This window comes from Ambystoma mexicanum, chromosome 3p (assembly GCF_040938575.1).
Source record: "Ambystoma mexicanum isolate Mex_15411 chromosome 3p, UKY_AmexF1_1, whole genome shotgun sequence".
NCBI lineage: Eukaryota > Metazoa > Chordata > Amphibia > Caudata > Ambystomatidae > Ambystoma > Ambystoma mexicanum.
This window is the reverse complement of record NC_090925.1, coordinates 393,118,921-393,140,425: the sequence shown is the minus strand read 5'-3', so window position 1 is coordinate 393,140,425 and position 21,505 is coordinate 393,118,921.

Sequence of the window (21,505 nt, the reverse complement as noted above, 5' to 3'; positions counted from 1 at the left end):
TTACATTAACATGTATGCTTGATACATTAACATGTATGCTTGAAAGTACAATGCACATCATTATAATGGGGTATTTCACGTGCTGATGCTTATATAGCTGCACTGCATACATGATGTCCTTATTCTTAACAAATCTGCTTCCTTTCTTTTAAATCATGAGACCTTTTGATTAACCTCACTCTAACAAACATTGAGTGCACTCTAAGCAGCAAACACTGAAGCAACTGTTTGGGTTTCTTTTCCAGAAATCAGCCATAAATAAAGTTCATCACGCAAACTAAAGAGTAAGTAATACCACACATGGGGACAATAAACAATACCAAAAAGGAAATCCTTAGAAGAAATTATTGCGACTGCTAACAAACCTTAAAGAATGCCCAAAAAGGCACTGAGTGTCTCGTAACAGAACCTGACTGAAACCGAGGATTTTGCAAAGTGGAACATCCACATAGGAACCTCCTGAGGAACCGCCAAATATTTAGACGTGGAAACACGTGTTGAGGAACCTAGAATGCGAGCAACCTAGTATGCAAAAAAGAATTTGAAGAAAACAAATATACAAAGATCAAGAAATGAGAAGTGGATCTGTAAATCATAAATTAAAAATATAAAATCCAAAAGTAAATTCACAAACCAACTGGGAAATATCTAAAACAGTGAATGTTTTTTGGATGCAGGACAACTTAATGGAAGACAACCTATGAAAAGAATACTTTCACACAAACCAACTGAACAAAAAATTATGCAGTGAATGTTTTGTGAAGGAAGGATATTGAAAGTCTGTTGAAGTTTAAAGTAAAAAGTAAAAATAACGTGATTAACACCTAATGAAAAAATAAAGGCGCCATTTCAAATAATACAGTATTTTTCTTTGTTTTTACTCTTTCTAATCCTGGTCAGCCTGTAGGAAACTGTAATTTAAATTTGAGCTGCCATTTCAGAATACTAATGTTGATAACTAATTCCAACTTTCAAACTAATCATTGAAATACAAGGGCACCAGTAGCCACAGCAAGGCTGACAAAACTTATTTACGATCACCCACATTGGCTTTGTCACGTTACTGACGACTTCCCGTTTCCTTACCTAATTCTGTATTCCTCCAGTACATCCTGTATTTTCGCTTCTCTCCGGACGTGTTTCAACTGGTGTAATTACTTCTTTACGCGGCCTCACAGGATCTCCTCTCTTTCGGCAGACAGCCTCCCTTAGCTTTGTTTGCTGTCATGTGTTCCAGAATGTCCTTTGCAGTAACACTAAATTCACGCCCACCATTCATGCTTCAACTGGAGTTACGTCTGCACATTCTGAATTCCATGGTATTGTCTGTCTTTTCTTTATTTTCACAGCTGTATTGTTTCTCCTTCTAGTTGCCTAGTAACTAAATTCCTATTGTTAGCCCATACATTCACCTTCTATATCAACAACGACGCACGATCCTCTTCAAGGTCAACATGGTCTAAACAATAATTTCTTATCTGGCTGATGGACATATAGGGTGCAGCATCAATCTTGCCTAAAGAAATCTTAATTTCTGATTGGTCTTTTTATGATAGAGAGATGTGTTCTTCTATTTTTACTATACTATCTCCAATTTCAGCTTTTAGCTTTTTCCAGAAACCAGCCATATCCTGGGAATGCGCCAGTCGGGGTTCCGCCCAGGACAGAGCATGAAATCAGCACTACTTGACCTAAAGAATCAGTTGGACGAGATGAGGAACAAATGAAAGCCCACCATCCTCCTCCCAGGGGTGCAGCCAGGATTTTCTAACAAGTGGGGCCTGAAGCTATTGTAGTTGGACCCGCCGTAGAGACATTAACATATGTAAATGCCCACACAGCACTGCGGAGTGGGCATTTACAGATTTTGGGTAGAGCTTGCCCACTCAGGCACTAGCCTGTTTCTGCATTTGCCTCCCCCTCCTGGACTTGTCAGTGGTGTTTGATTTGAGGGACCATAAAATCCTGTGTCACCACTTAACACCTCAGATACCTTCTCCCCAGGAGCCACATCCTAAATTACCTCATTCCTAGAGGGAAGAATCATGAGAGTGTTTGCTGAGAATGCCAGTGCCTCACCAACACCTATCTCATGTGGGATACCTCCAGGCTCGTGCATATCCCCCACGCTCTACAATATCTTTACCAGACACCTCTTTGTCATTCTGGACTCCGTTGGCATAGCATACACCAACTATGCCGACAACACACACATTCTCCTCCTGCTCACTGGCTTTGATGCAGAAGACTCCAACATGCTCAATATTGCTTACTCCACCATTCAGGCAATAATAATAATAATAATAATAATAATAATAATAATAATAATAATGATAATAATAATAATAATAATAATTAATAATACTGGCAGCTAACCACCTCTGCCTTAATGGGTGCAAGACTGTTCTTGCTGGTAGGCCCCCCCCACGTTACTAAAAAATCTCAATGCCCAATACTCAACGTTTCACATCAACGACATTTTGGTACCAGTCTCGTCAGTGATGATGATAGGTATCTACCTCAATGCCACCCTCTCACTGTCACGCCAAGTGAGCACATTCGCCTCTTCGGCAGCCTGTGCAACCCAATTACTAAATGCTTCCAGACCTTTTCTATCCACAGAGAGTTGCCTAACCATTGCTCGTGTGGTCATCGGCTCTAGGTTTCACTGTAGCATACTCTTCGCTGGCACCTCGTCCAAAAACATCCAGAAGCTGCAAGTCATACAAAAAAATGCTCTCCGAGCAGCCCTCAACATCCCCAAGAGGGAATATATGTCTGCAGCCAGGAGAGCAGTGAACTGGCTTCAGATTCGGGAATGTATCATCTTCAAAACCATGTGCATTCCCCACAAATGCCTCACCAACACTGCCCCCTGTTACCTCTCCCAGAAAATCTCCAGAGTCCATTCTTCCAGGCCAACGAAGACCCCTTATGCTCACTGCCTCCTCGAACCAAAAGTCTGACGTTTTAAAGCTTGAGGCTTTTGCTTCCCTTAAATTGCCTCCAAACCGTGGAATTCCTTGCCTCCTGTACTCAGAGCTGAACCCTCATATTGAGCGTTCCGAAGATCGCTCAAAACGTGATTTTTGCCAGGCTGGTTGTATTGTCCTTGTTTGCTGTGTCTTCTTTGCAAGTAACTGGTCTCTGTCAGCGCCTCGGTACCTCCGGGTTGTTTACGCACTTTATAAATGAAATAAATAAGTAAGAAGTGGACAGGCCCATTGAGAGATTGGTTCGCAGAGTTCATGGTAAATTATATCAGGTATTATGGCGGGAAGACAGCGAGGAACAGTGGCGAGTAATCGCACTGCTGTAATGCCTGGTCAAGATGTGTAATAACATTGACATGACAAAATAAAAAATGCGCGAAATGCCGGAATCGGATGAAAGTTTCCTGTAAAACATGTTGGGTAATCAAGCTATTTCTTGAACTTGTTTCCTTCCTATTGTTTTTCTATCGGGAATGTAGCAAGGCCGAGCCAAGTCTTTGTCAGATGGAAAGGTCATTGCTCAGTATGGTTTGTAACTCCCTATTACCTTCTCGCTGGAAGGCCTGGATTGCACGGGTGGCAGACTTCCATCAGCGTGGTGGCTCCGCGAGCGACTCGGGAGATAAATTGTGTTAGGGCAGGTCCCGGGGCAGGCGCTTCCTGGGGGTTCCCCTGGAATCGGCCGACTCCCCGGAGACATGAGGTTTTTAAGCTAAACTGCAACCTCCTGTCACCCCACTTGCATCGAACCAGATGGACTACCTTAACTCTCCTGCGCTTCTCAAGTCGTGTTTAAAGGGACATAACCCTGATATAAGCTGTGCCATAAAACAAGCGTTGGTAATGCCAGCAGTTTTGGCTTTTGTGTAGGCCTGGCATATGCATTTACCAGGCAGTGCCATTGTGGTATTTCCTGACCATCAATGGCAGCAGCTGCAGAATGGTGTGAGGGCCTGCGCATATAATAGCAGTGCCTGGCAAATGCCTAATGCTTATGCACAAGCCAAAACGGGTGGCTTTGCCAATGCTTGTTTTTAACAGGACTTCAGTGAAGGGGATACATAGGGCCTCATTACACGGTAGGCGGTGGACCAAGGTGCTATTAGCACCTTGGTCCATGCCGGTAAAATACCGGCACCGCCTTGGCGGAAAGGGGATTTACCGCCCCATTCCAAGGTTGGAGGGGCGGTAAATCCCCTTTCCGCCATTGCCCTTCCCCATTCCCATTTCTGCCCCATAGGGCTCTATGGGAATGGGGAAGGCGCTAATTACGGCACCGCAATTTTGCGGTGCCGTAATTAGCTCCGAGGTCCCTTAGCGGGTTGGATATTAACGCCTGCAAGAAGCAGGCGTTAAATCCTCCAACCCGCAAAGGGACCTCGTAGTACGGCGGTAAGGGTTCACGGTCACCGTTGCCATTAACGGTGACCGTTAACCCTTACCGCCGTCCGTGTAATGAGGCCCATAGAGTTTTAGAAATCGAGTGACTGAAGGCAGACCTGGTTAAAACATTTTTATTACACAGGCAATGCATTTACAGCTGCAAGTAAGTCATTAACTCTCAGAAGACTGCTCTGAATAAAACACTGGCAGGTACTTTGAGTGCAAAGTTTGATGTTAAGGATTGATAAAAGCAACTAGCTCAAAGAAATCCTAGGAGTATGTGTTTGGGAGAGGCAGAATGTGGGTGGGAATGGCCAGAGGGATTTGCATGGCCATGGGCAGTCAATGGGTGGGTAAATAACCAAACAGCACCTATAAACGTTGTGTCCCTCCTTATTTGCTATGTCTATGTAAATTTACTCAAATGCAATAGTTTCAGTTTAAAGGTGGCCCTTTAACATCGCCTAATAAGCAAAAACTAAAAAAGAGCCTCTGCTGGGGGCACAAGACAAGGCCTTGCAGTAACACACTGGTCAAGACTAGTTGGCCAGTCATAGACACAGACCACCCCACAACCATGGGAGATTACTGAATTACAATTATACACATTGGTCACCTCTGCACTGCTAAAATATACAAAGGGGCCCCTGGGAGTTGCGCCATCATACATGCTCATTGACAAAAACAGATTGTTACACCCTCTTTACTCACACTCCTTGGATTCACCCATTACAAATCAAAGAACCAAGTGTAGGGGGAGGTTAGGAAGTGAACGCCTCAAAACAGTGAACAGCATAGCTCTCAACTCACACGCTTTTGGCGGGTGTCACCCGCCTTGTAAAGGGCTGAATCACCCGCCAAGCCTCCTGCATGCCCATTCATTCCAATGGGCGTCTCACCCGCCCAACACAAAATCAGATGATTTCACCCGCTTTTGCAGCACAAATGGTTGAGAGGTATGGTGAACAGTGAGTAGCTGGTGCAAGCGAGGCGAGACCTAAAAGCCCCCCGCCCTTAGGTTCCTGCATCACCAATGCCCACTATGCTCTCAAAGGCTAGTGCAATGACTGCAACAGATAAGCCGAAATGCTCTGGCGTTTCACTGAGCGAGGAGGTGACTCACGTGTAATTATAATTGTTAATTTCTAAGACCCCTAATACCAGGAGTGGTTTCCAAGCACGGAATCGGATTCGAACATATGTTGTGCGCTGCATCGTCTTGCTTCCAAGACAAATGCGTTGCCCTTGAGCTATACTTTCTCCCCATTGCTGCCCATTAATGACTGTGGCTGCCATCCCAAGTCAAAAAGGAAGATCATCCTGGAATCATTCTGGAGTCATCCGATGACTCCATTCTAGAGTCATCCATGCATAGTTCAGGAAGATCATCCGAAGTATTCCAACAGGCCAAAATATGTAATGAGATGATGACTCTAGAGTTATCACAGAAACTACTACAGGATGAGTTTGGATTACTTCCAGTGATGATCTTGGATTACTCCAGGATGTCTCCATGACAACTTCAGGATGAGTGGGGATTACTCCTGGATGACTTCGGATGACTCTAGGATGACTCCACGACAACTTCAGGATGAGTTGGGATTACTCCAGGATGACTTCGGATTACTCTAGGATGACTCCATGACAACTTCAGGATTACTCCAGGATGACTTCATGACAACTTCAGGATGGGTGAGGATTACTTCAGGATGGTTGCATGAGAACTTTAGGATGGGTTTACCTATTGCCCCCGCTCTAATAGGCGCACTCTGCACGTATCTAAGGGTCCCCTGTAAGCTCCACCCCATGCCCCGGAGTTGTTGTTTTACAATATTGCCGCTGCAGTAATGCAGCTTGCTTGTGAACACGGCCATTATGGAGGACCGCCTCTACACACAGACTGCAGTGGAAAACAAGCAGTAGTTACAAAGGGCCACACTTATTCAGAGAGAGGTGTACAATGCGAGCAGCTAAGGCACTAAACAAAATATCCCAAGGCTTTGTTTACCCGCTGACTGTACACGAAAGTTAAAAACAACTCGTATATAAAATAAAACAAGTCATACTTTATATGAATAAAGTATTCTCTAAATTATTATGGCACCAATATTTTCTCTGTTGTTTTAAAAAACATTACAAGCTACCTTACAAACTACGAGAAAGGCACCCCAAAGTATTGGCTCCTTGTACCTCAGTGGGTCTTAATTCAGCACTAGACAGATCCCTTGTGTTATAGGCCCGGTACAGAAAAGACTCCAGACGTCTTTGGTGCTTGACGGGGAGGGACTGCCTCGAGCGGAAAGCCCTTCCCCTTTTATTAACATTAGTGCGCAGGGTCACCATGCACACCGTAACATCCCCTTCCAACTCTCCCCCAAACAAGAACATGTAACAGTAACACACAAGTAACACACATGGCGGACCATAGTCACTCATTATACTTGCGATTCACCACAGCCTACTCCATCACATAGGGCCTCATTACGAGGTGGGCGGTAAGGGATCACCGGCACTGGTAAGGGCACCGGTGCCGGTAATCCCTTACCGCCCTACTACGAGTTCCCTTTGCGGGTCCTTCCTTAACACCTGGTTTTACCAGGCATTAAGGACGGGACCCGCAAAGGGATGCCGGGTTCAATAACGGTACTGCAGTTTGCGGTACCGTTATTGCCGCCTTCCCCCCTCCCATTGAGCCCTATGGGGGCTCAAATGGGAATGGGGACTGACTCTGGTGAATGGGGAATTACCGGTCTCGCCGACCTCGGAATGGACCGGTAATTGCTCCATCCACCAGACCGGAGTCGGAACGATTTTGGAGGCAGCCATGGCGCTAACAACGCCATGGCTACCTCCAACCTCGTAATGAGGCCCATAGTTTCTCAGTCTTTCTGGGAGTCAGCGGCCAACCCGCTGGGGATACCTTGGCGGGCTGGGCGCCGTACGGCCTGGTGGTCTGCATCGGGCGCAGTGTCACTACAGTCATCGCCGATAATTGACTGTTCTTCCTCGTGGTCTTTGGCCAGGAGCTGGCCCTCCTCGTTCTCAGGACGCCTCTTGTCAGCGTCCCCCTGACATGACGGAACCAGCGGCAGTTCCGTGTGCAAGATGAGCCCGCGCGGGTCATCGTGGCCATTGTTCCTTGGCGAGCCGCCACCGTCCAGGGGATCGGGTCATGAGGGAGGCACAGGTTGTGCGTGGGGTGCCTGGCCCTCTGGCATTCGATTTCTCCTGTCGTTCTCTCACCTGTTTAGGTTCTACCGTGCCCTGCAACCGAGCCTCGTGCTCCAGGTTTGTGGACCTGACTTTGCATCGGAACAGTGCTTCGACTGGAAATACAGCTGTGGTTGAATGTAGCATTGTGCAGTATGCCATCAGGAACTCTGTGAGGGCGGGCTACAGTACCTGACCCCTCACCAGGGCAATGCGGAATGTTTTGTTGAGCATTCACATAAACCTCTCGATGTTGCTGTTGGCCCATGGACAGCACAGTGTAATTCGGTGGTGTTCCACGCCATAGACCGTCATGAATGTGGCAAGCTCCTCACTCTGCAATGGGGACCCTTTGTCTATCCTTATTGACTCAGGGAACCCAAAGGTAGTGAATGTTTCCTTCAGTATCGATATGACTACTCTGGCCACCATGGAGCCCACGGACTGCACCATAGGGTAACTTTAAAATGTGTTCAACACTAGGAAGTGTTGCGACTGCAGTACAGTTCCAAAGTCCATGCTGAGGGCTTTCCACAGGGCATCTGCCTGGATTGGGGATGCGATGGGTGGCCCTTTGGCAGGGGGCCTTGCCCCTTGGCACCAGATACACGTTGCAACCATTTCCTCCACCTTTCTTTCCATCTCCGAGACCCACACCCTCTCGCAGAGCCTCACCACCCTCTTGGTGACTCGTTGGTGGCCCACGTGGGTGAGTTCGACCACTGACTTCTGAAGGGATGTGGGGATTACCAGTTGCTTCCCCCTGAGCAGCACATGTTCCGGCCCCACCGTGAGCTCGTACCTAATGATCCATAGACCCCACAGAAATGCTTGTGTCTCCGGTGTCCGGGTTTGAGTGATGCTTAGAACGTGTTTCCACTGTCCGGACCATAGCTGCTCGGTGAACTCCTGCAGGCCCGACTCCCGAGTCTTGTCGGGTCGCATCCACAACTTCGGATACTGACATTGACCTGGGGATTGATGCCTGCGTGACCAGTGCCTCTGTGGCCTCCTGTGTCGTCAGCGGACATCTCCTCTCTTCCAGCTGGCCCTCTCGGATGGCAAGACAGGTAGTCAGCGGGGTTGTCGGCGCCCGCCCCATAGGTCAGCGTCACATCGTACTCCTGTAGTTGAAGGAGCCAGCATTCGAGCTGGATCCGGGGCCAGGGCACTGTCCCGCCTAGGATGGGGACCAGGGGCTTGTGATCCATGACAACAGTGACGGGGTGCCCGTAGATGTATATGTGGAAGTTCCTGCACCCCCACAGGATTGCAAGCGCATACCCTCGAACTGTGAATACCTGCGCTGCGTATCTGTGAGCGCCTTGTTCGCAAAGGCAATTGATTGTCACACGCCAGATTCAGACACCTGTAGGAGCATTGCCCCTAGCCCCACCGGGCTCGGGTTCTCCATTATCTCAGACTCCTTTGTAGGGTCAAAGTACGCCATTGTGGTGTCATAGTTTTAGTGGCGTTGAATGCTTCTTGTTCAGCCTTCACCCAGTTCCAGTCCTGGTCTTTCTTTATCGGGACACGCAGGGGCTCCATGATGGTGGCGAGGTTCAGGATAAATCTCCACAGAAGTTGACCATGCCCAGTTACCTGCGGATCTCTGAGGGCGACGTTGGGGCGGGTGCTGTCTTGATGTCTTCTACCTTTTTGGAGTAGGGTGACAGTCTGTTATCGTGAAAGATGAAGCCAAAGAACTCTACTTGGGGCTCCATAAATTTGCATTTCCGGTTCACGGTAAGTCCCAGCTGCTGTGAGCCTGGCCACGTCTTCCTTGGGTGATGCTGAGAACACCAGCACGCCCTCACTCACGTTAAGGATGCCAGGGAGGCCTGTCAACACTCCCCTTATATTGTGCTGTAAGACATCTGCCGCTGATGACACCCCGAAGCTTAGCCGGTTGTACCGAAACAAGCCAATGTGTGAGGAGAACATGGTGATAGTCCTGGAGTCCACTTGTAGGGGGACCTGGTGGTTTAAGATCCAACATTCAGAACAGCTGGCCCCCCTGCAGGGCAGCCAGGATGTCCTCGTTCGTGGGCACACTATGCCTTTCCCTCTTGATCACCTGTTTGGGCAGCTGCATATCCATGCAAATCCTCACCTCTTTTGGGCACTTCAGCTTGGCTGCCACAACAATCGGTGATACCCAAGGTGTGGGCCCTTCCACCTTTTCAATGATGCCGGCTTTTCCAACTAGACAATCTCGTCCTCCACCTTCTGCCGCATGTCATAGCTCCACTGGTTGGATTGTTAGTTCCAGGTGCAACCGCACCTCCTGCCCTTTGAGGCAGCCCACTCCTTCGAATAGCCCCCAGAACTGCCCAGCAGGCCATCTATATCTTGGTGGTATACCTGAAAGGGGAAGTGCACCTGCCTCGGGTCCTCTGCAGTTGCGCAGCTCAACTGCGTTTCTTTTGCTGCCGGTGTCACATAAAACTTACCCTGCACTGTGACATCCTCATGTTGCACTGGGGTGATGAAGAATCCATCTCGAGGCAGAGGTGTGGACCCGATATGTGAAGATGCGGATGGTTGGATGGTGCAGCAGTGGCGGTGAGAGAGTCTTGAACTCGGCTGCTGACATTATGTTGACCGACACCCTGGTGTCCACCAGGATCGACATCCTCGTGTTTCTGATGGTGATTGAGCAGTGGGGCTTCCTTTTCTGCTGCCTTGAGCTAGACATATCGCCAAAATGAAGAATGCCTCCTCTAAGTCACCTGCTCCTTCCATCCTTGACAGGGCAGCAGGGCCTGCTCTTCCCTCTTTATCCACCGTGGCCACATGCCGGTATCATGGCCTGGATGGTGTCGGGGGTGGCCGAGATGCTTGCGCTGACTGCCTTGGTGCCCTGCACATCTGGGCATAGTGGTTAACTTTGCCGCACCGCCCACACGTGGCTCCTGCTGCCGGGCATGGTTGGTCGTGATGTGCTAGGCCGCCACAGGCCTCACACTGTTTCTAGAACTCCACTGGGGGCTTTTGCGCCCCTTGCCCGCTTTGCCTGCTGTACCGTCTGATCCTTTTGCCGACACCATCTGCACAAGCTCTGAGCATCTGCCTTTCGAGGCCTCTTCTATCTGTGCTGCCCTAGACGTGGAGAGCTCGCGAGTCCTTCTTAGCTCCAGGATCCGGTTTAGGGGAATGTCGTGGTCCTTTAAGATCTGGAGGCACGGGGCTGCCGATGAGCAGTGTTGGATGATTTGTGCCCTGATCCATCTTCCTTGTCCATGATCCGACAGGTCATGAACAACCTCCACAGTCGGGCATGGTATGTGTCCAGTGCAGTGATCCTGCCAGGTTTTGGTGCGCTTGCCGCAGGCAAAACCTCTCATAATCTCTGTTGACGAGTGTCTGAAATATTCCTGCAGGGCCTCTTTTACTGCGCTGTACGAGTTGTCTTGAGGCCACAGGTTCTTGAAGATTTGATGCACCTCACTGCCCGCGTAAAACAGGAACATCGCCCTTTGGCCTGCCTCGTCGTCCTCCATGGTCGTGGCAAAGTACATCTCTAGCCTTTCAACCCACATGTCCCACCATGGTCCAAGGGTGGCTGTGGCTCCCGTGACATCACATTCTGGCACTGGGCACCCAGTAAAGCCACATTGGGCTTTGCAGGTTGTGCCGGAGCTCACCTGTCCACCACTTTGGGATGCGGACACCGATAGCCTGGGCATGGACGAGGTGCTTGCTCCACTGTTGTGGTCTTCCTCCTCCATCATTGTAAGGAATTCTCTTCGCTTGTGCAGCTCTCTTTTCCTTGTGGATACCCCCTCAGTGGAACGAGCACCCCTGTGGTCAGCTAGGGGCCACTAGCTGAGCTGTTGGGACACCTGGTGGCACCCGTGGGAGGCAGCCCTGTTGGGCTGGGCTTCTTTCGGGACACCAGGTGGCCCCTGTGGGAGGCAGTCCTGTTGGGCTGAGCTTCTTCTTCCTCCCCAGCAGCATGAGCGTGCTGGAAGGGCCGCTTGCGGTGACGTCTTTGGTGCTTGATGAGGAGGGACTGCCTCGCGGTGGGAAGTCCTCCCCCTATTCTTAACGGCGGTGCGCTGGGTCACCTGACATGGTGCCCATGCGCACCATAGCATCTTGGTCTACAAGGAAGTAATGGCTTGCAGATGCCCTGATTGATTCCCGGCGCTAATCACTACTGCGACTCTTCTTCGTCAAAGCCATTCATTATGACAAAACCTTTTCTCTGTTTTCAAACATAATTTTGTTTTGCTCTCCCCAGCAAAGAGAAGTGTATAACTGCCCCACCCCGTACCCATAATTTTACTGCATAATATAATGGGGGTCGAGGGACAATTTAAAAAAAATATATATATATTTTCTTTAAGCGCTCACACAGCCCGCGGGCATCGAGGCACTTTTACAGAAATTGTTTGTTTTTTAGTTGTGTAACTGTTTTTTTTTGTCTTAGTTGCGTATTTATAACATGCTTAAATAGCCAGAGGTTTTTAAGCACAGACCTGGGGATCAAACCTGTATTGCTCCCTGTCGTCTTGCTTCTAAGGCAAGCACATTGCCGCTGAGCTATCCTCCCAGGATGAATCCTGATCAGTATGGGTGGGAGTGGTCGGACTCAGTACTTTGACAAGGAAAAGTAGGACCATCATCGGTAATGAAGATGAGCGGTACGTAATCTGGGAATTACCCTCAGAAAAATATTCCTTGTTCCAGTGCTAACATATGAGCATATAAAGCAGGATTGCCGTGAAGTCTACACTACAGTAAATGTTATTAATTTATTTTTGTTTTAGAAATGTGTAGAGTGCATTGTTTGGCAATGAAGCCTAAACGTGCATGGTGTGGTAGCTAGAGACATAGCAGTGAAGTTTTATTATTCTTGGGTGAAGAGCCAGGTCTTCAAGTTGCATCAGAAAGGGTAAAGGTTGGAAATGTTGAGATATTGGAGAAGAGAGTTCCAGAGTCGGGGGCTGGGAATGGCAAATCTCTGCCTTCATTTGTAGATTAGTAGAAATAGGGCCTCATTACGACCCAGGCAGTAAGTTACCGCCTGGGCCGTGACTTTACCACCATGGCGTAAACTACGTTTACGCCATGGTGGTTGGCGGACTTACCGCCCCATTCCGACCATGGCGGGGCGGTAAGTCCCCAATCCCCATTTACCCTTCCCCATTCCCATTTTTGCCCCATAGGGTATAATGGGAGTGGGGAAGGCGTTAATTACGCCACCGTAAATTACGGTGGCGTAATTAACTCCATGGTCCCTTAGCGCCATGGATTTTAACACCTGCTAAAAGCAGGTGTTAAAAGCGCCATGGCGCTAAGGGACCTCGTACTCAGGCGGTAAGGGTCGGCGCTGTTAACGCTGCCGTTAACCCCTTACCGCCTGGGTCGTAATGAGGCCCATAGAGAATGTCAAGCACATTTTTGCTGGAGGAACATAAGGGTCTATTTTATTAATCTGAAGACGATAAATTGAAGATGTAGTAAGGAGTGTTTCTGTGCAAGGCTTTGTGAACTACGGTCAAGGATGTGGAGTTGCATCTTTGTTGGATGGGCAGCCAGTGGAGGAATGGAAGGATGGGGTGAATGCGGTAACAGTGGCTTGTATTGGAGATGTGTCTGGCTGCTGAGTTCAGAAGAGTGTGTAGTTGAGTTGGGTTGAATTGACTCTTTCCATTAAGGCACTGCATAATCCAATTTGGGGTGATGAGTGCTTGTGCCACAGACCAGAGATTTGGGAGTGAGACAAAAGGTTTTATGTTGCAAAATATTTTAGGGAAAAATACCCAAAGGAGAGATTTGAGCTGATGTGGCAAGAAAAGAAAGAGAGACGTCAGACGTCTTTCCCACACTTTTGGTTTTTGAGATTTTTGAAGATGTATCGGTCCCAGATTATTGAATTTGTTTTCTGGAGATAAAGAGATAATAGAGGACTTTGAAGCAGCCTAGCATGTGAAATTCTATGTTGGACTTGCTGAGGGAGAGCATGTAGCCCTATAATCCATGATTGAATTTGGTTTAGGGTGCAGTTAATGTGATTTAGCTTGGAGGCGCCATTTCCAGGGATGCCAATATAAATGTATATGTCGTAACGATAAATGTTGTAACCCATGTGGGAGGAATTGAGACTGTTACCCCCAGAACCGCATATAGATGTTGAAAAGAGTAGGTGATAGAATAGAGCCTTGAGGGACTCCACAAGTAGATAGAATGACTCTAGGAGCAAATAGGCCTTTGCAGTCTTTAAAGCAGCTGTTAGAGAGTAAGAAATTAGAGCATTTTAAGGCTGAAGATAATGATAATGATGTGTTATTTATATAGCGCCTTAATCCAAAGACACAAGTGTTACTGTGGGAAGTCGTTCTGCAAGGATTTTGTGCTCCAATGTGAATGAGAGGTGAAGAAGGGCCAGGAACATGCAGCCAATTGAGAAGGGAAAGTTCTCTCAAAAATAGTAACATTTAAAAATAATGGCCGTAATTAAAAATATATATATTTTTTTTTAATTCCTATGAAAAATAAGCAGCAAATGTGCATCCAAGTCCTGATTTTAAAGGCCTTGGAGGCATCCATTTTGTAAGCGGAAACAGTATCAACTGTTTCTTTAATTCAATGCTCTTGCAGCAGTAAACAAGCAGGAGCCCCCTACTGGGAGCTTGAGCTTGTTACTGCCGAAGAGCAGAGAGTTAAAACCAGTGCTTAAAGTGGGTCGGGGCCTGCCGGGGCTGGGTCCCGGCAGTCTCCAAAAAGTGGGACTGAGCCGGGGCCCTGCCGGGGCCCCCGTCCTACCGCAACATTGGCGGGATGCATTATCCCGCAGCCGCGACGGGAGATGCGTCTGCCATGAAGTCAGGCGAGCTGACAGAAGTGGCAGCCAGCACAGCGACGCTGTGACTGGCTGCCACTTCCGTCAGTCATAGTAACTGCATCTGGTGACCCCTCGCGCGAGAGTTCACCAGAGGCGGTTACTGTCCCTTTGTTTCCCCAGGTCACCGAGGTGTCTTTAACCCTCGGCGAACCTGGGGATTCCTCGACATATTTCGAGGTTTATAAAAGATGACTTGAAAAGTACACATTTCAAGCCATCTTTTATAAAGCTTTGCCGACGGACAATTTTGTCCGTAGTCAAAGCTTTATAAAAGATGGCTTGAATTGTGTACTTTCAAAGCCATCTTTTATAAACCTGAAATGTTTAAAAAAGATGGCCTGAAAACTAGGCAAACCGTAGGGTATGCACACAAATATATATAACTGTTATATATTTGTGTGCGTACCTTACTATGGTTTGTGTACTTTGCAATTCATCTTTTATAAACATAGAAATATGTAACATATTTCTATGTTTATAAAAGATGGCTTGCACAGTACACACACCATAGTAAGGTACGCACACAAATATATAACATTTATATATATTTGTGTGTATACCCTACGATTTGCGTACTTTTTAGGCCACGCCCCTCCCACAAGCCACGCCCCCAAATGAGGGCCCCCCCTCGATTTATTACCCCACTTAAAGCCCTGGTTAAAACACACATTCACCAGGCAAGCAGTCCTATGAATACCAATTCCAATACAGCAAACAATCACTTTTCAGCAAAATCTGAAAAGCATTTGTTTTCTGTACTATGATGGCATTCATAGGACTGCCTGTCCTGCGAATGTGTGAGCGATGCAAGCATGTCCTGTTTATTTAAAAGGGCGTGAATGCCTTGCTCTTGGAAACAGACTCTTGTAGCAAGTGGTGATGGGTTACAACTTTCAACGAAACAACCTGGGTTTGATTCCCAGCCTGTATTTATTTTCTGGATGCCTCAAATTTAGTTTTTAAAAACAACAGTTGAAGCACCAGAAAAAAGAAACCTCACGGACTCACAACCCCCTGGCTGAAGGTGCTAGTCCTTCATCGGTGGACTACAGGGGTCCCTGCTAATTGCAATGCGCTTTGCCATGTTGTTGTACAGCTCGGCAAAGAGCACTGTGAAAGTAGCTAAGGAAGTAGACGACACCAGTGCCTGGGGCATGTGTGGTGGAAATCTTTAGCGTTGAAAGGGCAATGGCTATGCTCTTTGCTGGGCTGTTGTATTAGGATTTCCATTCGTGCAGTAACAAGCTCAAGCTTCCAATAAGGGGCTCCTGCTTGGTTACTGCCACGAGAGCATTGAAATAAAGAAACAGATGATACTGTTTCTGCACACAAAATGGATTGCCTCCAAGGCCTTTAAAGTCAGGACTTGGAGGCACATTTAAGTTTATTTTCCATCCAAACCTTTAAAACAAAAAGTCAATATATATATTTTTTAATGATGGCCAATATTTTTAATACGTTGCAATTTTTGAGAGGAAGTCTCCTTTAAAACGACGAAGGTCATCAACTTGAGATATGTCTGTTTGAGCATTATTTCTGGTGTGGAGGCTGGATTGCATCTGGCATGTGTGGAGGGTATCTGAAGTTGTTTGTTGGCAATGGATTCAGTGGCCTTCACTAGAAAAGGATGGGTGGCAACAAGCATGTCATTGGAAGGAGATTTGTGGTCAATTGTTGGCTTCTTACGTCAGAGTTTAATCAAAGGGAGTTTTGCTTTGGCTGTGAGGGAACCCTCGGCGAAGCTAAGGATGCGAGCATATGAAATAGATGGAGTGAATGAAGAACCGATTTCCTAAAAGAAGTGAGGTGAGCAAGAGTATGAGGGCAGGAACCAGGGCTTGATATTTTTGATGGGCGAGAGGACAGATTGAGTAAAGGCAGGTTAAAAAGGGAATGGGACAGAAGGCACTGGTGCTGTTGTGTTATCTGACTGCAGAGGGGTTGGAGTTCTTTTGTCTTTTATTTTGCAAATTTTGGATGTGAGGAAGTCCTACATTTCAATGCACAATTTCAGATATAATTAATTATATTTGAATGCATGAATACATTATTTAAAGATTGTGCAAGCCGACCGACACAGAAGATATTAATGACATTTTGAAGGATGCTATGATGTTAGGCACCCCGCGGCGCCCATTAATAATTTTTTTAAGATATTGGGCCTCATTATGATTCTGGCAGTAGCAGCACCGGTAAAACCAGCAGGCTGCCGCCAGAATCGTGGAGATTTACCGGCGCCGGACTTTCCAGAATTTCCGGGGCATTACAGTCCCAGTAGTCCGGCAATTCTGGCGCCGGCATTCCGTTACTCCCCATTCCCGCGGAGTCCCAGTGGACTCCGCGGGAATGGGGGCCACGGAAACACCGGCAGCATGCGGTAATGGTGCCAGTGTTTCCGCGTCCATCTGTGGCTGGTGGCGTTATGCCTGCCAGGTCAGACCTGGCAGGTGTAACATCACACGGCCACAGAACTCGTAGTTAGCTGGTCCGGAAAACGGAGCTGGTACGGTTTTACCGGTACCGTTAAATCGGGACCGGCTAACTTGTAATGAGGCCCATGTTTTTATTTACAAATAACAGTTATCTTTAGAGGTGAATCGCATTGAGCTCAGGACGAAGGTCAGATTATGGGACCGGCTGAAGAACTGGTAGACAGTGAAGATCAAAACCACAGCTCAGGAATTTATTAGATATTTTCCTCCATACGAATAAACTGGAAAATTCTTACAGATGGTCCTTAATAGAGACCTGAGACGAATTCTAATGAAATGCAGATTTCATTCGCTGGAAACATTAGAAGTTGTTGGCCATTGGCGTAGGAGCCCCAATTTTAGAGGGTCAGTAGATTATGTAATGATTCGGTAACGTTGCAAACCAGTAAATATATTTGTATGCACACCCTGGAGATTGCACAATGCCGAAATAGATTAACACAAAAGTTAGTATAGCTGATTTGAGTCTTTGAATTAGCAATTGGTTTGGGCTTGCTGCATGAATACAAGGCGGCTACATTTGAATATTCTGATCCGTCATTTCTGGATTTGCATTTATGATAAGTACATCAAATGATTGTGACAGGCCAAATATCACACATGTCATATTTTTATTGATCGAACTGTTGAAAGAATAGGGATGCTCTGCAAGATTGATTTACGATAGGATTATGTTAATTGTGTGTTAATGTTAACGTTGTCTGGCTGGAAATATTGAGAGTAAAAGTCCTGGAATTGTGTGCAGAAATGTTTTTCAAGAGTCAGTGGATTCACCAGGGTGGCTGCCTCGCAGATGTTCTGCAATGAGACACCCAGTAAGTTTGCAGAGGAGGAAGGGAGACCGCAGGGACACCGCTGGATTAGTAGTAGTGTGTGCCACTGTAATCACTGAAATGGCCTGAAGCAACGCTCTACTCATAGATACCGCTGATGCCTTCTGAGGCCTGGCTGAGGTGCCAAAAGTCACAAACAGACTAAAGGTTGTCTGGCAAGTAGCTGTGGTTTCCTGACATTAAGAAGGTGCAGACGCTCTTCTGCCTGGAGGAACAAGCGGAGAAGGGGAGAAGGGGACAAGGAAGGAAGAACAATATCTTGGCCTCAATAGGGCCTGGTCAGACCCTTAGAACTGAGTGTGGGGTCCTACCTGAATACCATTGACCTCTCTCTGGGTAGCACCAAGTAAGGAGGAGAACAAGGAAAATCGGCTATTTCCCTGCCTCTTTGCGGATATTGGGGCTGCCAAAAAAGATGTTCTTGACAGTTTAAGTTTGATACCCACTGAACAAAGAGTCAGAGATCAGAGATGGGTGTGCTTGGAGAGCTTGGAGCACTACAGGTAGAGCACAGGGAGCCAGCAGGTTTCATGCTGGAGATTGTGTCAATAAACAACAGGACAGAAATCTCCCAAAGGAAACATCCCCTCCTGAAGCCCCCACCAGGTTTCCTTGAGGGCTGTGATCAGAGCCCACTGGCTGTGGATGTGCCAGGCCTCTGTCTTTATTAATAAGGAGCCCGGATATGATATGATGATATGATATGATATGATATGGCATTCATAACGCGCCTATACACAAGTGTTTCAAGGCGCGACGAGGCGGGGGGGAACAAGGGGAGACAGACAACGATCTTACTAGGCCAGTGTCATTCAGATCGCTCAAGTGCAAGGGTAGAGGGGAGGGGAAAAGTGCAAGGGGGAAACGGAGAGGGGAAGTGCAGTACATGGTTAGTAAAATAACAAGATACATGATAAGGGCTAGCTGGTGGCAAGTGCAAGGTAAGTACAGACAAGTGCTGGGGTGGGGGGCTGTAGGTATACAGAGACAGTCCCACAGTGCAGGGGTTGCCAGGGAGGCAGTGCAGGGGAGAGTGGCTGGGCCAAGGACCGAGTTCGGTGAGTGGCCCAATTGCAGATTCAGTGCAGCTTCAGTAATTTTGGCAGGGGAGAGGGGAGAGAAAGCGGAGGCAAAGAGGAAGGTTTTGAGGTGCTTCCGGAACCGGAGATGGTTCTCCTCAAGTTTCAGGGAGGCAGGAAGGCTGTGCCAGAGGGAGGCCCCTGCTGTGGAGAGAGATCTACCCCCAGCTCATTGCTTGGAGAAGCGGCTAATACTGAGGGAGTTGGAGGCGGATGAGCGAAGAGCTCGAGAAGGAAGATATTTAGGAAGATAGAGTTGAAGGCATTTTGGCCCAAGGCCCCAGAAGGCCTTGTGGACAATGCAGAGGGTTTTGAACTTAATCCTCGCAGCCACTGGGAGCCAGTGTAGCGATTTCAGTCCTGGAGAGATATGGTCTCTGGGCTTGAGGCCAAGGACAAGTCTCGCAGTCCTGTTCTGGAAGAGTTGCGTCGAAGATGACCCCAAGGTTTTTTTCCTTGCAGGTAGGAACAGGAAGAGGGCTAAGAGAGGCCGGCCAGAGAGCTGCAGGGAAGGAGGGAGTGGGTGTGCCGATGAGTAGAATCTCAGTCTTACTGGCATTAAGGCAGAGGTCATAGGCGGCACACCATTCCTGGATAGCAGAAAGACAGTCAGAGATGAGGGAAGGAGAAGAGGAGGCCGAGGGTAGCCTGAAAATGAAAAGGGTATCATCCGCATAGCACTGAAAGTTGGGGCAGAGAGCGGCAATGCGGTGGGCAAGAAGTGCAAGGTACTAGTTGAACAACCAGGGAGAGAGGTTAGATCCCTGGGGGACACCACAGGTAGAGAAAAAGATGACAGAGAGGAAGGACCCCAGTTGGACCTGGGAGGGTCGATTGGAGAGGAAAGAGGTCAGCCACGCCAGAGCCTGACCAGTGATACCCAGGTTATCACGGAGACAGTTGAGCAGGATGGTATGGTTGACAGTATCAAAGGCAGAAGAGAGATCAAGCAAAATGAGAACACATGGGGTGTTAGAGTCAAGTTTCAAGAGCAGGTCCTCACGGATGTTCAGGAGAGCCGTTTCCGTGCTTCTGGCAGCTCTGAAGCCAGACTGATGGTTGTGAAGACTACCAACAGATTCAGCATGGAGATTAAGCTGGGAAATGGCCAGCTTCTCCAGGAGCTTGCCCAGGAAGGGAGTGATAGAGATTGGGCGATAGTTAGCCGGGCAGGAGGGGTCAGAGGAGGGTTTCTTAAGAAGGGGGTGCACAAGGGAGTGCTTGAGGGGGGATGGGAAGACTCCAGAGGCGAAGGAGTGATTGCAGAGGTCAGCCAGGGGAGGAGCCAAGGAGTCAATGTGGTCCTTGATAGTTTTGGATGAGCATGGGTGGACCTGTTTTGACGAGTCTTTCATCGATCTGACTTGTCTGGAAACCTCATCAGCAGAAAAAAGGGGAAAGGCAGAGAAGGAGGGAGGAGGGATGGCTGCAGAAGGGCCAGAGGAAGAGCAGGGAATAGAGGGGGGAGGTGACAGGAGGTGTGTGAGGACAGGATGTCCTGAGTTTTTGAAATGAAGTGAGAGGCCGGTGCCGTGCAGAGGGCCTGGGAGGGGACAGGAGTGGTAGAGACTGCAGCAGGGTTGGCCAGCTCCTTGCAGATTTTTAGTTCGGCTGAATTGTTAGATGCCGCAGAGATGCGGGCTTGGATGCGGGCTCTCTTCTTGGTGAGAACGGAGAGCCGGTATTGCCTTTGGAGCAGGCGGCAGGCCAGTTTGTCAGAGGATGCACATGAAGCACGCCATTTCCTCTCTGCCACCCTGAACTTGCGTTTAAGGGTGATGAGATCCGAGTCATACCAGGAGTTACATTTGGCTTTGGGCTTCAGGCGGATTCTCATGACAGGGGCAAGGATATCAAGAGTATCAGATATAGCAGAGTGAAGAGTGGAGAGGGCTGTGTCAGGGTGGGAGTCAGCCGAAGGAGGAGAGGGGGCGAGAAGGTGGCAGCGAAAGCCTCAACTGACACGCGCTTCATGGGTCGGATGACCGAGAAGGAGGGTGGCAGTGATGAGCGTGGCTTTGCCTGTGGGGTAGGGAAGGTGAGGTGGGAGGATAGGAGAAAGTGATCACTCCAGGAGAGAGGAGTGGAGAGAGGGACAGAGAGGGGAAGGTCAGAAGAGATCAGAGCATCAAGAGTGTGCCCTGCAGTATGAGTCGGGCCAGGTGGGAGAATAGAGAGTGAGAGAGAGTCACAGAGGTCGCAAAAGAGTCCAGAGGGGGGACAGGAGGCATCCAAGTGGATGTTGAAATCTCCAAGAAAGAGGAGTTGAGTGGTTGAGGACAGGAGTGAGGAGGAGAGGTCCGCCCACTCGGAGAGGAAGGAGGAAATTTGACCAGGTGGCCAATAGATAGTAGCCACGGTAAGGGAATGGCTAGGAGAGAGAGAGAGTCGGCAGACAAGGCATTCAACAGAGGTGTAAGTCTGCGTAGGAGTGACAGTGGCAGGAATCCACTCAGGGAAGATAAGGGCCACACCCCCCCCAGCATGGTTGGGCCTGGGCATGGAGAGGATCTTGTAGCCGTCAGGTAGGAGTGTGTCAAAGCTGGTAACAGAACTGGCCGTGAACCATGTCTCATTGAGACCAAGGACGTCAAGGTCCAGTTCCTCAAGAAAGCGACAGATGTCAGAGGAATGTTTGACGGCAGAGCGAGAGTTAAGAGTG